The sequence below is a fragment of the Phyllobates terribilis genome, unplaced genomic scaffold, assembly GCF_046119375.1.
Source record: "Phyllobates terribilis strain yellow unplaced genomic scaffold, ASM4611937v1 Scaffold_2__4_contigs__length_985480577, whole genome shotgun sequence".
NCBI classification, from domain to species: Eukaryota; Metazoa; Chordata; class Amphibia; order Anura; family Dendrobatidae; genus Phyllobates; species Phyllobates terribilis.
The window spans coordinates 79,684,098-79,699,767 of NW_027362762.1; the positions used below are offsets into that span (position 1 = coordinate 79,684,098).

A 15,670-nucleotide genomic window follows, 5' to 3' on the forward strand; every position below is an offset into this window, starting at 1 on the left:
ATCCCTTATAGTGGCAACCATGGATTGGTCTGTCATCAAGTTTATAAGCTCCGCCCCATTGACTTCTCCTAAGATAGGAAAACTCCCTACACTTATTTTGGAATGAAAGTTTCCTTGATAGAAATGCAAAATATATATGTGATATCTAGTACAGTCCATAATTTGGCTGGTGCCCATTTAAGTAACTATTTATACCCCAATTGTCCAAAGTATGTAAAAAAAAGTTGTAACTAGAGTAAACTTCAAAAACACACACTAAAATGTGTCTTATCCTGAAAGACTAAAATACCCTGAACCTAATAATATGACCAAGTAAAAAGACCAAGTTTAATACCAATGACAGGTAATAATGATTGGACCAAGTTTCACCCTAGTATTAACTGACAGTGATATATTTTTAATCCAAATATCAAGTTCTAGTATTGCTATGAGCAGGTCTGGGTCCTGCCCTGCCGCCCATCTATTTTGAGGTCTGCTGGTACATAGCGAGGTGAGACATTAGAGTTAGGACTATCCTGATTGGGTACACCTTGTCGTGGTGGGATGGCTTTTATGCTTTTTTTTTTTATCAAAATATTGTTAACTAAGTCCCCAATGTTATTTACATATTCTATTATGATTTATTTACTTATTGCTGGGTATTTGCTCAATTTTTTTATCCTAGGTTTTGTATTGTATTACCTCCCTAGTGTCACTATTGCATGGTATAATCTATAGCTGTCAACATGTAAGGGGCACGAGTGTAACATGTTGTTCCGGAGCTCCTGGTTGGTGCAAAAATGTATATTTCTCGAGGATGAAAAAGACAAATCAATTAATAAAGAAAACTCTGAAAGCCCAGGCCAATGAGGAGGAACGTCACTCCCTTCATTAGTAATAGGTGATGTGCACAGGTTGTGCTCCTCTAAGGTTTGCCTTGGTAATACGTGCCAAAAGAAGTAGTTTTGTCATTAAACCGAATGCACGACTTGCTCCGAATTCAACCTTCCATTTACTATAAAAATCACTGATATTAATATATTTAACGTGAGGAATTTTCAATTAGTTTTTCAGATGAAAAAATAACTTAAAAAATTATCGCTGGAAGTAATTGGATTATAATGCACAATGTTGTGGGCAATCTGATAAATCAGAACAATAGTTAACCCTATATAAAACAATATTCATCCACATCTGGCTAGCTGTGAAAATAACATTACCGCTAATGGAGATTCACCATAATACTAGAATTATACTAATTAACAAATAAGCATTAAAAAAAATACAATATCTTAATATGATAGATCGAAAATCACATTGTGGGCCAAGGTGCTACCATCTGGATGTGGTAACCCTAAAACCAAACCATTAAATTCAGATTTTTGGCAAACCCTATTCTCTATGCTACATAAGTATAATACCGCAACAAAACTGATCTTGGTCTTAGTCTTATAGACTTGTAGAGAGGCCAGGTGTATAGCTAGATGGGACTGATGTAGATACTGGGGCTTTAGTATAGTAGGTTCAGTGGTTGCAGTCGCAACCAGGCCCTTGAGTCTAGGGGGGCCTAAAGGTCCCTTTGGCCCATATGAGAGGACTATTACAAGCCGTTTTTTTTTCAGTGGTTTAAGTGTAAGCCCCCTTCCCCTGGTCATATACTCACCTTCTGGCGTCTTCCCCAGTTTTCAGCACGGCTCCAGTCCCATGGTGTCACCTTGTGAGTGCAGCTCCTGACAACCGGAAGTCAGAAGCTACATCACACACTCTCAATACAAGTCTATGAGAGCGAGAACGAGGTTTTCATAGACTTGTATTGAAAAATGATTCCGATGCGCTCCAGCAAACACTGGCAGGTCACTTTCACAGGAGGCAGACCGGAATGGTGGAGAAACTGCTGAAGGCAGAAGAAGATGAATACGTGACAAGGAATATGGGACATTTAAAGCACCTCTCCAGCGGTGCAGTAAAAAAACCGTGGAGTGGTGCTTTAAAGAATTGTGATAATTGGGGGTCCTACTGGAGATTTTGCATTGGAGGCAACAAGCTTTTAATTTTGCCATGGAGCCCCAAAAAGCAGCAAGAAGCAACTGTAAGTTGATCAGGGTATTTTGATAAGCATAAATTAAATTTTGAGGCTGAGCTGCCATGAAAATGACGGCAAAACCATTGATGTATTGGTTTTAACAAAAAGACGCCGACTTTCTCCCGAAGTGGCTTTGTGAGCGAAAACTCCAGTGGCTGCACCACACATAGCCTCACAGTGCCAGAAATAATACAACCATGAGAGTAAACTAATAGTTGGGATTTATAAAAATCAGATGCAATCTATAGCGTCGGCGTCCCTGCCTCCTGCTAGGCAGGGACGCTGTTCCCCTCACCTCTCCGCTCCGTGCCCGGCGTCTTCCTCCCGCTCTGCTGGCAGCGCGCGCTCCTTCCCGGCCACTGTGCTTAGGGCGCGCGCGCGCTCCCCCTCTCTTAAAGGGGCCGCGCGCGCCGTCCTAAGGAGTCCCCGGCCAATGGCCGGAGGATCTCTCCATATATAAGGCACCTCCTCCAAAATGGAGGTGCCCAAGCAATGTTGTTGCATAGCCTATCACTCTGCTTCAGCCATCAGGTCCCGTTACCAGATACCTGCCAGTTACCTGCCAGTTACCTGCCAGTTTCCTGCTTGATATCTGCCTGATACGTGTCTTTCTGCTGACATTCCTGCGGTCCGACAGTCTGCCTACCAGCCCTGCCAGTCTGTCTATGGACCTGTCTGCCCGCTCACCTGAGAGCGCTCACCTGCTACCTGTCTGCTAGCCTACCTGGAGGCCCTGCCGTCACGTGCTGTGACCACCTGCCTGTCCAGAGACTCTTACCCGCTCACCTGCTACCTGCCTGCTAGCCTACCTGGAGGCTCTGCCGTCACGTGCTGTGACCACCTGCCTGTGCAGAGACTCTTACCCGCTCACCTGGGAGCGCCTACCAGCTACCTGCCTGCTAGCCTACCTGGAGGCTCAGCCGTCACTTGCTGTGACCACCTGCCTGTCCAGAGACTCTCGCCCGCTCGCCTGGGAGGGTTCACCTGCTACCTGCCTGCGAGCCTACCTGGAGGCTCAGCTGTCACTTGCTGTGACCACCCGCCTGTCAAGAGACTGTCCCCGTCACTTGCCGTGACCTCCTGCCCTCTTACCCAGAGACTGTCCCCGTCACTTGCCGTGACCTTCTGCCCTCTTACCCAGAGACTGTCCCCGTCACTAGCCGTGACTGCCTGCCCGCCTTCCCTGGGAGCCACCCGCTTCCTTACAAGGACTGCCCCTTTGTATAGTTGCTCAGAGGTTCCACCTCCCAGACCCGTTACACAATCTGGGAACAAAACAAGCACTAAGGGTCATTAAGACACTCCAATCTCAATAAAAGGGCATTTTGGAGTAGAATGCACCAAATTCCTTAAAGCACCACTCCAGCGTGTGTTTTTCTATTTTACTGCCTAATATAAGTAAGCCCCTAGTTTTATACTTTCCAGCCACCATCTTCATCTGTTATCGGCCCTGCTCTGGTACTGTAGGTCTTCAGCAGGTTGTGACTTGTCAGATAGCTCCAATGTTTTTACTTGGATATCCAAAAGTCACAATTTAATTTAAGTCTATTAGAGCCAAAACGAGGCCAGAACGAGGTTCTCATAGACTTATTTTGAGAGCTTCTGACTGTTACTTCTGACTTCCGGCCAGTAAGAAGTTGCTGTAACAAGATGGCGGTGCGGGACATGAACGGTGTCGGCAATAGCAGAAGACAGTAGCTGGTGAGTATAATTCTCGGGTCATTGACTAGAGTAACATTTCTGGCTTTTCTTTATAATTGATTGGGCAGGTGCCACCATGCCCCATCCCAGACTTGCTCCGTTCATTTTAGCGAAGATGGCCAAAATTATTGTGAAAATGAGAAAAGTCATAAAATATTTTGCACAATCTCACGTTGATCAAAAATTTGTTTTTTGGGACGTAAACACTTTGATAAATCGGGGCCGCTGTGTTTAATTTCCACCACAAAATAATACATAGTGTCTATTTATATCAATAGGTTTTCCATGACAGGTCGTCCAGAATAAGAGACATTCTGGCCAAGAGATGTGAGGTCCTTCCTCCATTAATTGATTGCTCCCTAATATGGTAAATGAAATTCAGTTTTCTCAATAAAACTGTCCCTTTCAGATCCTTCTAGTAATGATAACATCGATGCTTTCCAGAAAAAAAGAAAAAAAACAACTGTACAAATTTTTCATCAATGGCCTCGGAATGCAATCAGACTAATATGCCCTTTCTGTGGACTGAACAAGGCAATTAACTTTATACGTTCCTCGCTTTCATTATCTACATGGTCTGATGACCTTTCCCTTTAATACTTGTCAGAACAAATATTACTGGATGGAAGAATAGTCACACATTTATGTTTAACTTAATTAAATGACAAAGTAACAACAATAATAATCTTTAGGCGGAAAATGTTTCCAACGTTTTAAGCTCTTGGAGATTAAAAAGAAAAAAAAAAGTGGCTTAAAGTGGCAAGCGGAAATGTGCGAGACTGGGTTTGAATAGTGTCGTATTTAGTTATATACGCTGAATTGAACCCATTGGAAAGTCGAATTAAGAAAATCAAGGATAAAGCAGCAATTTTCCATAACAATTAAGAGCAAATAAAAGAATTACAAGTCTGAATTCCAGAAAATTCCTCTTGTGTAAAACCTTTTAATCGACTTAAAATGTAAAACCTTTCTATTTAGTACATTTTAAGTAATATTGGCCTCTTACCTTACAGATACTGGATTATACCCATTAATAGCAGCTATGGCAGTATTCAAGCTCTCCCCTCTATTATGTATGTAGAAGCCAAGCTCATGCAAACCTCTACACTGCTGCCTCCCTCCTGTGCCAGTCACTGCACTGGTTACCCATCCACTACAGAATACAAATTCAACTTTACATTGGTTGAAAAAAGCCACAGTTCCATCAAGTTCAACTTTTCTCCACCAATTATAAATTCTTTATTGCTAGATTAATTCTAACCAACAATGCCATTTGCTGTGAGAAAAGCATCAAGGCCCTTTTTAAATGCTGTTATAGTAATCTGTCATTACTATCTCTTGTGGTCGGGAATTACATAGTTTACATAGTTACATAGTATATAAGGCCGACAAAAGACAAGCGTCCATCCAGTTCAGCCTATTTCTTGTGCACTGCAGCTATTCCGCAGCGTTGATCCAGGGGAAGGCAAAAAAAAATCTATGCGGTATAGGCCAATTTACATCATTGAGGAAAAATTCACTTCCCGACACCAATCTGGCAGTCAGATTAAATTCCACTGTCTGACTGCTCTAACTGTAAAGAACCCTTTCCTATTTAGTTGCTGAAATTGCCATTCCTCAACACATAATGAGTGCCCTCTGATTCTTTGTAAGATCCTTAGAAGAAATAAATTTTGTGCTAGTCCTTTGTATTGACCACACATATACATGTATACATATAGATGAGATCTCCTCTGAACTGAGCACTCTCACTCTCAAAGCTCTCCACAGTGATTCACCACTTTACCTATTCTCCCTTTTTCTGTCTTACCCTGGTTCTTCATTCTGCATGATCTACAGTAATTTTTTATGATAAAAATTTCCCACAGTATCTTCAAGACTTTTCTCATGCTGCACTAGTTTTCTGGAATGTGCTACAGAACACAAGCAGGTTAACACTTAACATCCACAGATTTAAGTGTGTTCTAAAAATGTATCTTTTTACATTTCTTAAATTAAAGTGTACCTGTCGTTTCAGGTTACTTTTCAAAATAATCACCCATGCCTTCTTATGTACATGAGTCATAACGTTACTTCTGGCCATTATATGACTTGTATCCTGCATGCATCTCTAGTTTTTTGCAGGTTGTATCTCTAATTTTTCTTTCTCTCTGACCAAGTGGGTAGGGTCTCCCATACATAACTCACACAGACATGAGAGACTTTTGTTCTCCTGTCTCTATGTATCATACTGATGCTGCGGCCACAAGGAGGACATTATCCAGAAGTATTGAGCAGTGTGACTGTGAGTCCAGCATTGAATTGAAATAAATGAACAAGATGCTGCAGGATTGTCTGTCTGTGTCTAGCTGGTCTCTCACTATACTGGTGTTTCCCTTCTCCATAAAGTTTAAAAAGTACGGTTAACCGTTGATACTCAGTATTGTCTGATTTTTCTTGTGCATTTCCTTGTCCGTATTCCTTAAGTGCTGTGGAATAAGTTGGCACTATAAAAGTAACGGTTATCATTATTATGTACATACATCTTACATGCTGCATATGTTGTAAATCTAATGTTCACAAAAAAAAGGAAACAACCTTGTCCTGCCCCAGCCAGAGTTAATAATTGTCACTGGGCGAAGCATTACCGCCATTATCTATAGATTTCCAGTGTTATCTCTGGATGCACAAAGGCACATAATCTTTATCGAACCTGTAAGACTGATGTTCACTCGGATATTTTAAGCATATAAGATTTGTCTGGAAATAAACAGATCATTTCGTTAAATGAGAATGTAGCCGGTTTGTGGATTCAGGTGATTGATATAAAGAATGTAATAGCCGTAATTTATCGAAGAGAGAGAAACTTCTGCAAGAGAGGAAAGGTGCAATATATTACTCCGCATGGATCTTTACTGCAAGCACCAGCATTAACCTTAGATATTGGCTAGATTGCTGCTACAAGCTAAATGGCAGCCCAAATTCTGACTATAGATTCACAGGGTAAAGCTTCATTCAGACAGTTGTAATAAAAATGTGGCAGCAACACGGCCGTCTGAATGAGACTTAAAGGAAATGGATACTTTTAACATGGAAAAAATGACTGTTACGCTCAGTATGTTAGTGGATACTTTTAGTTAATAAACTTGCACTAAGTTTCAGCTTTATTCATTTTCAGACTCCCTGATACGCAGTTCTCATCGTGTTTTTTTTCTTGTGGGAGTGTCGCTCCCTGTAATATATGCTGAATATCAGATCTTTGTGTAACCATGGTGCTGCTGTCTTCACTAGCTGCTTTAATGTATCAAAAAGAGGGACTTCACTTTCCTTTCCTTGTCAATAATCGATTTTCTCTGCCCTCCTGAAATACTTTCTCCCCTTTCCACTGTAGATCTCTATATATTCCCTCTCCCATGCTGGTATTAATTCTAGCACTGAGAAAAGGGTGGAAAGACTAAAGACAGCAGTCAAGAGGAAGAGTTCTGATGAATTTGTAACTTATTTACAGATCACTTTAGCTATAAGAAGTAGTTACAGACAGTCTGAATCCGGTGTACACAGCCTTTAATGGAAGAGCCTATGCATAACTAATATTGAAGTAACTAGTAAGTCTAGTGGACGGAGGGGTAGTAACCGTTTTTGTGTAGACCACCAGCTCGTATAGGGAGACTTTTAGGCTAGAAAATGAAAACGGTAAGCAAAATAGCTCTCATACCGGTGGAAGAAAATTGTCTGCTGAGTGCCACCTATAGGATGCAGCTTGCCATCTGACTTAGAATAACAAGCAGTGATGAGCGAGCATGCTCTGTTAACCCTTTCGGCGAACATGCTCGGGTGCTCGCCGAGTATCTTCAGTGTGCTCGGGTGTTATGTTTTAGTCACTCCGTGCGCATAATTGTGAGGAATGCCTAAGAAACAAGCATTCCACACATTTATTAAAGCTGTCTAACAGTCTCAAATCATGCGCACGGCGTGTCTAAAACATAACACCCGAGCACTCTGACGATACTCGGAAAACACCCGAGCACGCTCGTAAATCTCGAGTAACGAGCATGCTCGCTCATCACTAATAGCAACTAAAACAAATAGAGAAAAGAAAAGTTTCACCAAACCAAAGAGACGACCATCTGCAGCTGCTTTTCCCTCAAATTCATAGATTGCTCTGCACAGGTAAGCTTCTTAAAGAAAATGTGTCACCAAAAAATTACCTACTGTTTAAATCAGGTTATTATGTTCAATGTATCTAGATTTTTTTTTTTTTTTACATATTTCATGCAATGATCTGTATATAAAAAAGAAAAATAAATCTTGTCACTGGCCCCTAGAGCTATTTTAGATTCCTACTTACTGTTTATTACAAACTGTTTTCATAAGTCTCATTATCATCACAGGCAGGATTGCAATGACTGATAACATCAGATTCTTCATTCACAATAGGTGATGTCACATCTTCCTCCCATCCCGTTCCTTTGTACATGTTCATTAGATGCTTTAATAAAAAAAGATAGGGTCTGAGTCAGATAATTGCTGCCAATGTCCATGTGCCATGTGGATTTCCTGAAAGAACAGGAAGTATGAGCCTGGAAAAACCCCAGTGGACAGTTTGAAAATTGCAAAAGTTTCATTGTTTGTTTTCTTTTTAAGGAAGCCTCTGTCATCAGACTCATACTGCCCAAACCCGAGTCGGCATGCATCAGAGTCTGGCTGCACAATTGCACTAAATATACTTCACTTTGAAATGCTGCAGCATGCCAGAGTAAGCGTGCCTTGAAAAACCGTCTTGAGACTATGTGTCTCAGCTGACTAGATCACGGCGGAGTCAGATTTTCCCTTCTTCCATGTACATAGGGAATGACCTGTCAGACAAAGTGATCAGGGCAAGGAGAAGCAGCTGGGGACTTGTCAGATGAGACACATAGACCCCAATTCATCAAGACCAACATTGTTCATGCTGGTCTTGATAAAGGGGAGTGCGGAAGTCAGATGCTCCCATCAAGTTTGAAAAGTGGCATGCGCCTCTGTGTGGGCTCTGTGAAGCTCATCAAGAGAATGCAAAGAGTGTGCAAAGCAGTCATCAATGCAAAAGGTGGCTACTTTGAAGAACCTAGAATATAAGACATATTTTCAGTTGTTTCACACTTTTTTGTTAAGTATATAATTCCACATGTGTTAATTCATAGTTTTGATGCCTTCAGTGTGAATGTACAATTTTCATAGTCATGAAAATACAGAAAAATCTTTAAATGAGAAGGTGTGTCCAAACGTTTGGTCTGTACTATATATATATATATATATATATATATATATATATACAAACAATATATATATGTATTTATATTAATATTTTACATTTTCCACTGTTTGTTTGAGATTGATACATATATACGGTGTATAAACTTTTACATATACATTTGAATTTTTTCTTCACTCCTTTCAACAGCCACAAATTTTTTATTTTTCCGTCCACATAGCTAAGCTAGGGCTCTATTTTTTGCTGGACGAGTTATAGTTTTCAATGATATCATCTATTTTTCCATACAATGTACTAAAAAAGGGAAAAATATTCCAAGTGAGCTCAAATGGTGAAAAAAAATGCAATTATGCAATTGTTTTTTGGCTTTTGTTTTTACTGAATTCATTGTATGGTAAAAATGACCTGGAAACTTGATTCTTCAGGCCGGTACAACTATGTCGATATCAAACTTAGCTCGATTTTTTTATTTAAGAGGTGAAAAAAGTCTTACTTTTGTAAAAAAAAAATGTGGTTTGCATCTGCCAAGAGTGTGCAAAGCAGTCATCAAAGCAAAAGGTGGCTACTTTGAACAACCTAGAAAATAAGACATGTTTTCAGTTGTTTCACACTTTTTTGTTAAGTATATAATTCCACATGTGTTAATTCATAGTTTTGATGCCTTCAGTGTGAATGTACAATTTTCATAGTCATGAAAATACAGAAAAATCTGTAAATGAGAAGGTGTGTCCAAACTTTTGGTCTGTACTGTATAATCAAAATTATTTCATTTTATAAATAATTATATTGTATTAGTTAAAAACATAGGACCAAATATTCTGACTTTTTGCCCAGCACCCCAGATCTATGGCCAAGCAGCACTATTATTACTGAAGAGAGCACTTTGGGGGAGAGTAGGGGCCATTTTTCCTGAAGAGGGACTCTGATTAGCATAATTGCTGGAGGGCCTTATTATTAAAGATGCACTCTTGGGGGCATTCTTTTTGAAGAGGGACTCTAGTGGGCATTATTGTTAAGTGGGGCAATTTGAGGCATTACTACTTAAGAGGGACTTTGGAAAGCATTATTACTGATGAGGTCACTTGGGGGGCATTATTATTAAAGGGGAACTTTTCGGGGGTATTATTAATGAAGGGAGACTCTCTTGGGCATAATTACTAGAGGGAGCAATTGGATGGCATTATGACTTAAAATGGACTCTGGAGAACATTATTGCTGAATACGGAAAAAGCTGACACCCGGTGCTATGCGTTGGGAGCGGTCCGAAGTTAATCGCAGCATTGCGGTGGCAAGGGAAGGTGATCGCGATACTCACCTCTCCTGTCGGCGTCCAACGCTGTCTGCCGTGGCTTCCCGGATGTTGCCATGACGACCCGATACCGTCATGACAACATCCGGGTCACTAGACAGCAGGAAGATAGTGTGGTCATGCGCAGTGCATGACCAAAGTATCTTCTGCATCTGCAGCGCTGACAGCCTGTATAGCACAGGGATGGTGCTCCATCCCTATGCTATACAGGCAATCAGAATTAAAAAAGTGAAAGTCTCATAGTGGGACAAAGAATAAAAGTAAATAAAAGTGTTAAAAAAAAAAAAATTTTAAAAATATAAAAAAAATTAAAAAAATAATCCACCAAAAAAAAAAATACAATTTACTCATCAATAAATATTATTATGAAAACAAAAAACAATAAAAGTACACATATTTGGTATTGCCGTGTCCGGAACGACCTAATCTATAAAACTGTCTCACTGGTTAATCCCTTTAGTGAACACGATAAAAAAAAAAAACTAAGTAAAAAACAATGCTTTATCATCATAACGCCAAACAAAAAATGGTATAACATGCGATCAAAAAGACAAATATAAATAAAAATGGTACCGCTGAAAACGCCATCTTGTCCCACAAAAAACAAGCTACCATACAGCTCCATCAGCCAAAAAATAAAAAAGTTATAACTCTCAGAATAAAGCGATGCAAAAAATTTTTTTTTTTTTTATAAAATAGCTTTTATTGTGTAAAAGCTCCAAAACATAGAAAAACTATATAAATGTGGTACCGCTGTAAACGTACTGACCCGAAGAATAAAGCTACCTTATCAATTTTACCACCGTGGAACAGAATAAAAAATGTAAGAAAAAAAACAATTCCTGAATTGTTGGTTTTTGTTTATTTTGCCTCCCAAAAATCGGAATAGAAAGCGATCAAAAAATGTCACGTGCCTGAAAATGGCACCAATAAAAACGTCAACTCATCCTGCAAAAAACAAGCTGTAACATGACTGTCGGCCAAAATATGGAAAAATTATAACTCTCAAAATATGGCGATGCAAAAACTAGATTTTACAAAAAATCCGTCTTTTAGTGTGTGACGACTGTCAATCATAAAAACCCGATATGAATCTGGTATCGCTGTAATCGCACCGACCCGAAGAATAAAGTTGTCTAATCACTTATGCCGCATGAGGAACGGCGTAAAAAATAAACTCTAGGGTTAGGGTTGTGCTAGCGTTAGGGTTGGGGTTAGGGTTGGGCTAGGGTTGGGTTGGGCTAGGGTTGGGCTAGGGTTAGGGTTGGGGTTGGGGTTGGGCTAGGGTTAGGGTTAGGGTTGGGGTTGGGGTTAGGGTTGGGCTACCATTAGGGTTAGTGTTGGGGCTAGGGTTGGGGTTGGGGTTAGGGATAGAGTTCGGCTAGGGTTAGGGTTGGGATTAGGGTTGGGATTTTTTTCAAAAGTAAAAAAAAAAAATGACGATACGGAGACTAGTGTTGAGCGCAAGTGCTCAAGTGATATGCTTCGCGGCCAAAAAAATCTTATGGGGATTGCCTGCCATGCACGAGCGTTCCCCGCATGTTTTTTTTTGGGTGTCTAATAACCATGAAACATGCGGGTGGGGACTCGAGCATGTCACTCGAGCACGCATGATACATGGTGCATACCTGAGTACCTGATGCAAACTCAAGTAGCGAGCACTTGCGCTCAAGATTAATGACAACTTATTCAATATGATGACCTAATGTTATCAAATTCTGTGTCATACCCCTGGGTTCAAAATGTTCACTATATCCCTTGATAAAATCCTTGAGGGGTGTAGTTTCCAAAATGGGGTCACTTGTGGGGGGTTTCCACTAGTTAGGCACATCAGGGGCTCTCCAAACGCGACATGGCGTCCACTCTTGATTCCAGACAATTTTGTGTTCAAAAAGTCACACAGTGCTCCTTCCCTTCTGAACTCAGCCATGCGCCCAAACACTGTATTTTCTCCACATATGGGGTATTGGCGTACTCAGGAGAAATTGCACAAAACTTTTTGTGGTCCATTTTCTCCTGTTACCCTTGGGAAAATAAAAAAATTGGGGCTAAAACATCATTTTTGTGGAATAAGTTTGTTTTTTTTATTTTCAGGGCTCCATGTTATAAACTTCTGTAAAGCACTTGGGGTTCCAGGGTGCTCACCACACATTTAGATAAGTTCCCTGAGGGGTTTAGTTTCCAAAATGGTGTCACTTGTGGGGGACTTCCACTGTTTAGGCACTTCAGGGGCACATACGCTAATTATTCAAGCAAATTTTACAATCAAAAAGTCAAATGGCACTCCTTCCTTTCCGAACCCTGCCGTGTGCCCAAAAAGTAGTTTTCCCCCACATATGGGGTACCGGCGTGCTCAGGAGGAATTGCACAATAAACTGCATGGTGAAATTTCTCCTTTTACCCTCATGAAAATGCAAAATTGGAGGCTGAAAAACATTTTTGTTGCAAAAATGTGAAAATTTTATTTTTACGGCTCAATGCTTTAAACTTCTGTGAAGCACCTGGGGGTTCAAGGTGCTCACAACACATCTAGATAAGTTCCCTGAGCAGTCTAGTTTCCAAAATGGTGTCACCTGTGGGGGGTTTCCACTGTTTAGGCACATCAGGGGCTCTCCAAATGCAACAAGGTGTCCGCTAATTATTCAAGCAAATTTTACAATCAAAAAGTCAAATGGCGCTCCTTCCCTTCCGAACCCTGCCGTGCGCCCAAACAGTGGTTTTCCCCCACATATAGGGTATCTTCTTACTCAGGAGAAATTGAACAACAAACTGCATGGTGCAATTACTCCTGTTACCCTTATGAAAATGCTAAATTGGGGGCTGAAAAACATTTTTGTGGGAAAAATGTGAAAATTTTATTGTTACGGCTCTATGTTATAAACTTTTGTGAAGCACCTGGGGGTTCAAGGTGCTCACCACACATCTAGATAAGTTCCCTGAGGGGTCTAGTTTCCAAAATGGTGTCACTTGTGGGGGGTTTCCACTGTTTAGGCACATCAGAGGCTCCACAAAAGCAAGAAGGCATCTGCTAATTATTCAAGCAAATTTTACATTCAAAAAGTCAAATGGCGCTCCTTCCCTTCCGAACCCTGCCGTGCGCCCAAACAGTGTTTTTTCCCAACATATGGGGTATCTGCATGCTCATGGGAAATTGCACAACAAATTTTGAGGTCCATTTTTTCCTGTTACCCCTGTGAAAATAAAAAAAATTGGGTCTAAACTAACATTTTTGTGAAAAAAGTTAAATGTTAATTTTTTTCTTCCACATTCTAAAAATTCCTGTGAAGCACCTGAAGGGTTAATAAAGTTCTTGAATGCGGTTTTGAACACCTTGAGGGGTGCAGTTTTTAGAATGGTGTCACTTTTGGGTATTTTCTGTCATAAAGACCCCTCAAAGTAACTTCAAATGTGATGTGGTCCCTAAAAAAATGGTTTTGTAAATTTTGTTGGAAAAATTAGAAATTGCTGGTCAACTTTTAACCCTTATAGCTCCATAACAAAAAAAAATTGGTTCCAAAATTGTGCTGATGTAAAGTAGACATGTGGAAAATGTTATTTATTAACTATTTTGTGTGACATATCTCTCTGATTTAAGGACATAAAAATTCAAATTTTGAAAATTACAAAATTTTCAAAATTTTAGCCAAATTTCCATTTTTTTTTCACAAATAAACGCAAGTGATATCGAAGAAATTTTACCACAGTCATGAAGTACAATATGTCACGAAACAACGATCTCAGAATCAGGGGGATCCGTTGAAGCGTTCCAGAGTAATTACCTCATAAAGTGACAGTGGTCAGAATTGTAAAAATTGGCCTGGTCATTAACGTGCAAACCACCTTGGGGGTTAAAAGGGTTAATGCATGTGAGGAATGCCTGTTTCTTAGGCATTCCTCACATGTATTAAAGCTGTCAAACAGTCGCAAATCATTCACACAGCGTGACTAAAACATAACACCCGAGCACGCTGAAGATACTCGGCGAGCACCCGAGTATGCTTGCCGAAAGGGTTAACAGAACATACTCGCTCATCTCTAATTATTACCAAAAGGGGCACTCTAATGGACATTATTAGTGAAGGGCCACTCTAGGAGGCATTATAACAGAAGGAAGAAGCTGATGGGAAGGAAGCAATATTACTGAAGGCACCCATGTTGCTGGAATTTCCACTGAAGTGAGAATTTTTTGGAGGGTGACATTATTACATAATGGTGCACTCGGGGGGGGGGCATATTACTGAAGGAGAACAATCACTAGAGGGGCACTCTAGGTACATTTTTACTTGGGGGAGGGGCATTTGTATAGATAGGGATGTGCTGGAAATGTGAGAAATAAAATGCATCTGTGTTACACTCTCTGCACATTGAAGTAATCAAGAAGTTACCATAGTCGTCTGGGCCAAATAGAGAAGACAGAATATATATATACACAATATACATACATATACATACACAAATAATTTTCTCCCCAAAGGCTATAGTAACTTCCCAAGTAATTAGTCATTTATTGCGTTCATACATTTAATATATATTTTATGAAACCAGCCCACAATACCACATCTAGCGTATCTGACTTATGTGACGTGACGTTTTGATCTTTTTGATTTTAAAAATGTACTAAGATGGAATAATTTCTAGCAGGATTGTTCGGGATGTTCTTAAGTTCCCTGCGGCTATTTATATGTTATGTTATATTTTTTCTCGCTGTTAGTGTGTAATCCTATTTCCATCCTCCTCCCTTTCTAGCCTCCAAGTTTTCATAGCAGGATGTGTTGCAGATCTACACAGCAGGAAATAAAACCTAGAACCGACACGTTCGACTTTGCAAGCGTTACCGTCTTTGGGAGGATCTTTCATGGATTGATCTCCATGGGAGGTCAAATGAAAGAATTTCCGAGGCAAGTTATGGGTTTATAAAGATAAATCACCAAATATATGCACTTTTTGAATCCCACTTTGAATGGGACATTGCAAGAATTTTTAGTCTCTGTGTAAAATATATCTGTTTCTCCCCAATGTTGTATTGTCTGATACAACCTACAAAATGCAGTTTTACAAAGAAGTAAATTATAAAATATTTTTTAGTATTTTATATCCTATTGTCATTCCAGTTAGTCTATAAAATACATATAGACCTACAATAGTAAAAATTAAACCGAATGTGTCCCGTGAGTTTTTGCTATGGAATCTGATAGCAGCATCCTATAGGGGGAGAGAGCCTGATTCCAGCAATGCATCATTTACTGGACTGCTTGATGCAGTTTTGATAAAATCCCAATTTTCTCTATTGTAGATTTACCAGAGCTTGGAATGCAGAGCTGTGTATAAATGTCCACACCACTGATTGTCAGCTTCCTGTATGCACTGT

The 15,670-nt window shown here is 40.0% G+C and overlaps 1 protein-coding gene across 2 annotated transcripts in view; it reads right to left on the reverse strand.

Annotated features, from left to right (window-relative positions):
• CNTN5 (contactin 5) overlaps positions 1–15,670 on the reverse strand; it is a 2,189,536-nt gene that overhangs the window by 1,940,888 nt on the left and 232,978 nt on the right. The window contains exon 2 of one of the 2 annotated variants that reach the window (XM_073662156.1): positions 8,091–8,231. The exons of the other annotated variant lie outside the window; for it this stretch is intronic. The gene's annotated coding sequence lies outside the window, so the exon portion shown is untranslated. The remainder of the gene's footprint in view (positions 1–8,090; positions 8,232–15,670) is intronic. 2 annotated transcript variants of the gene reach the window in all.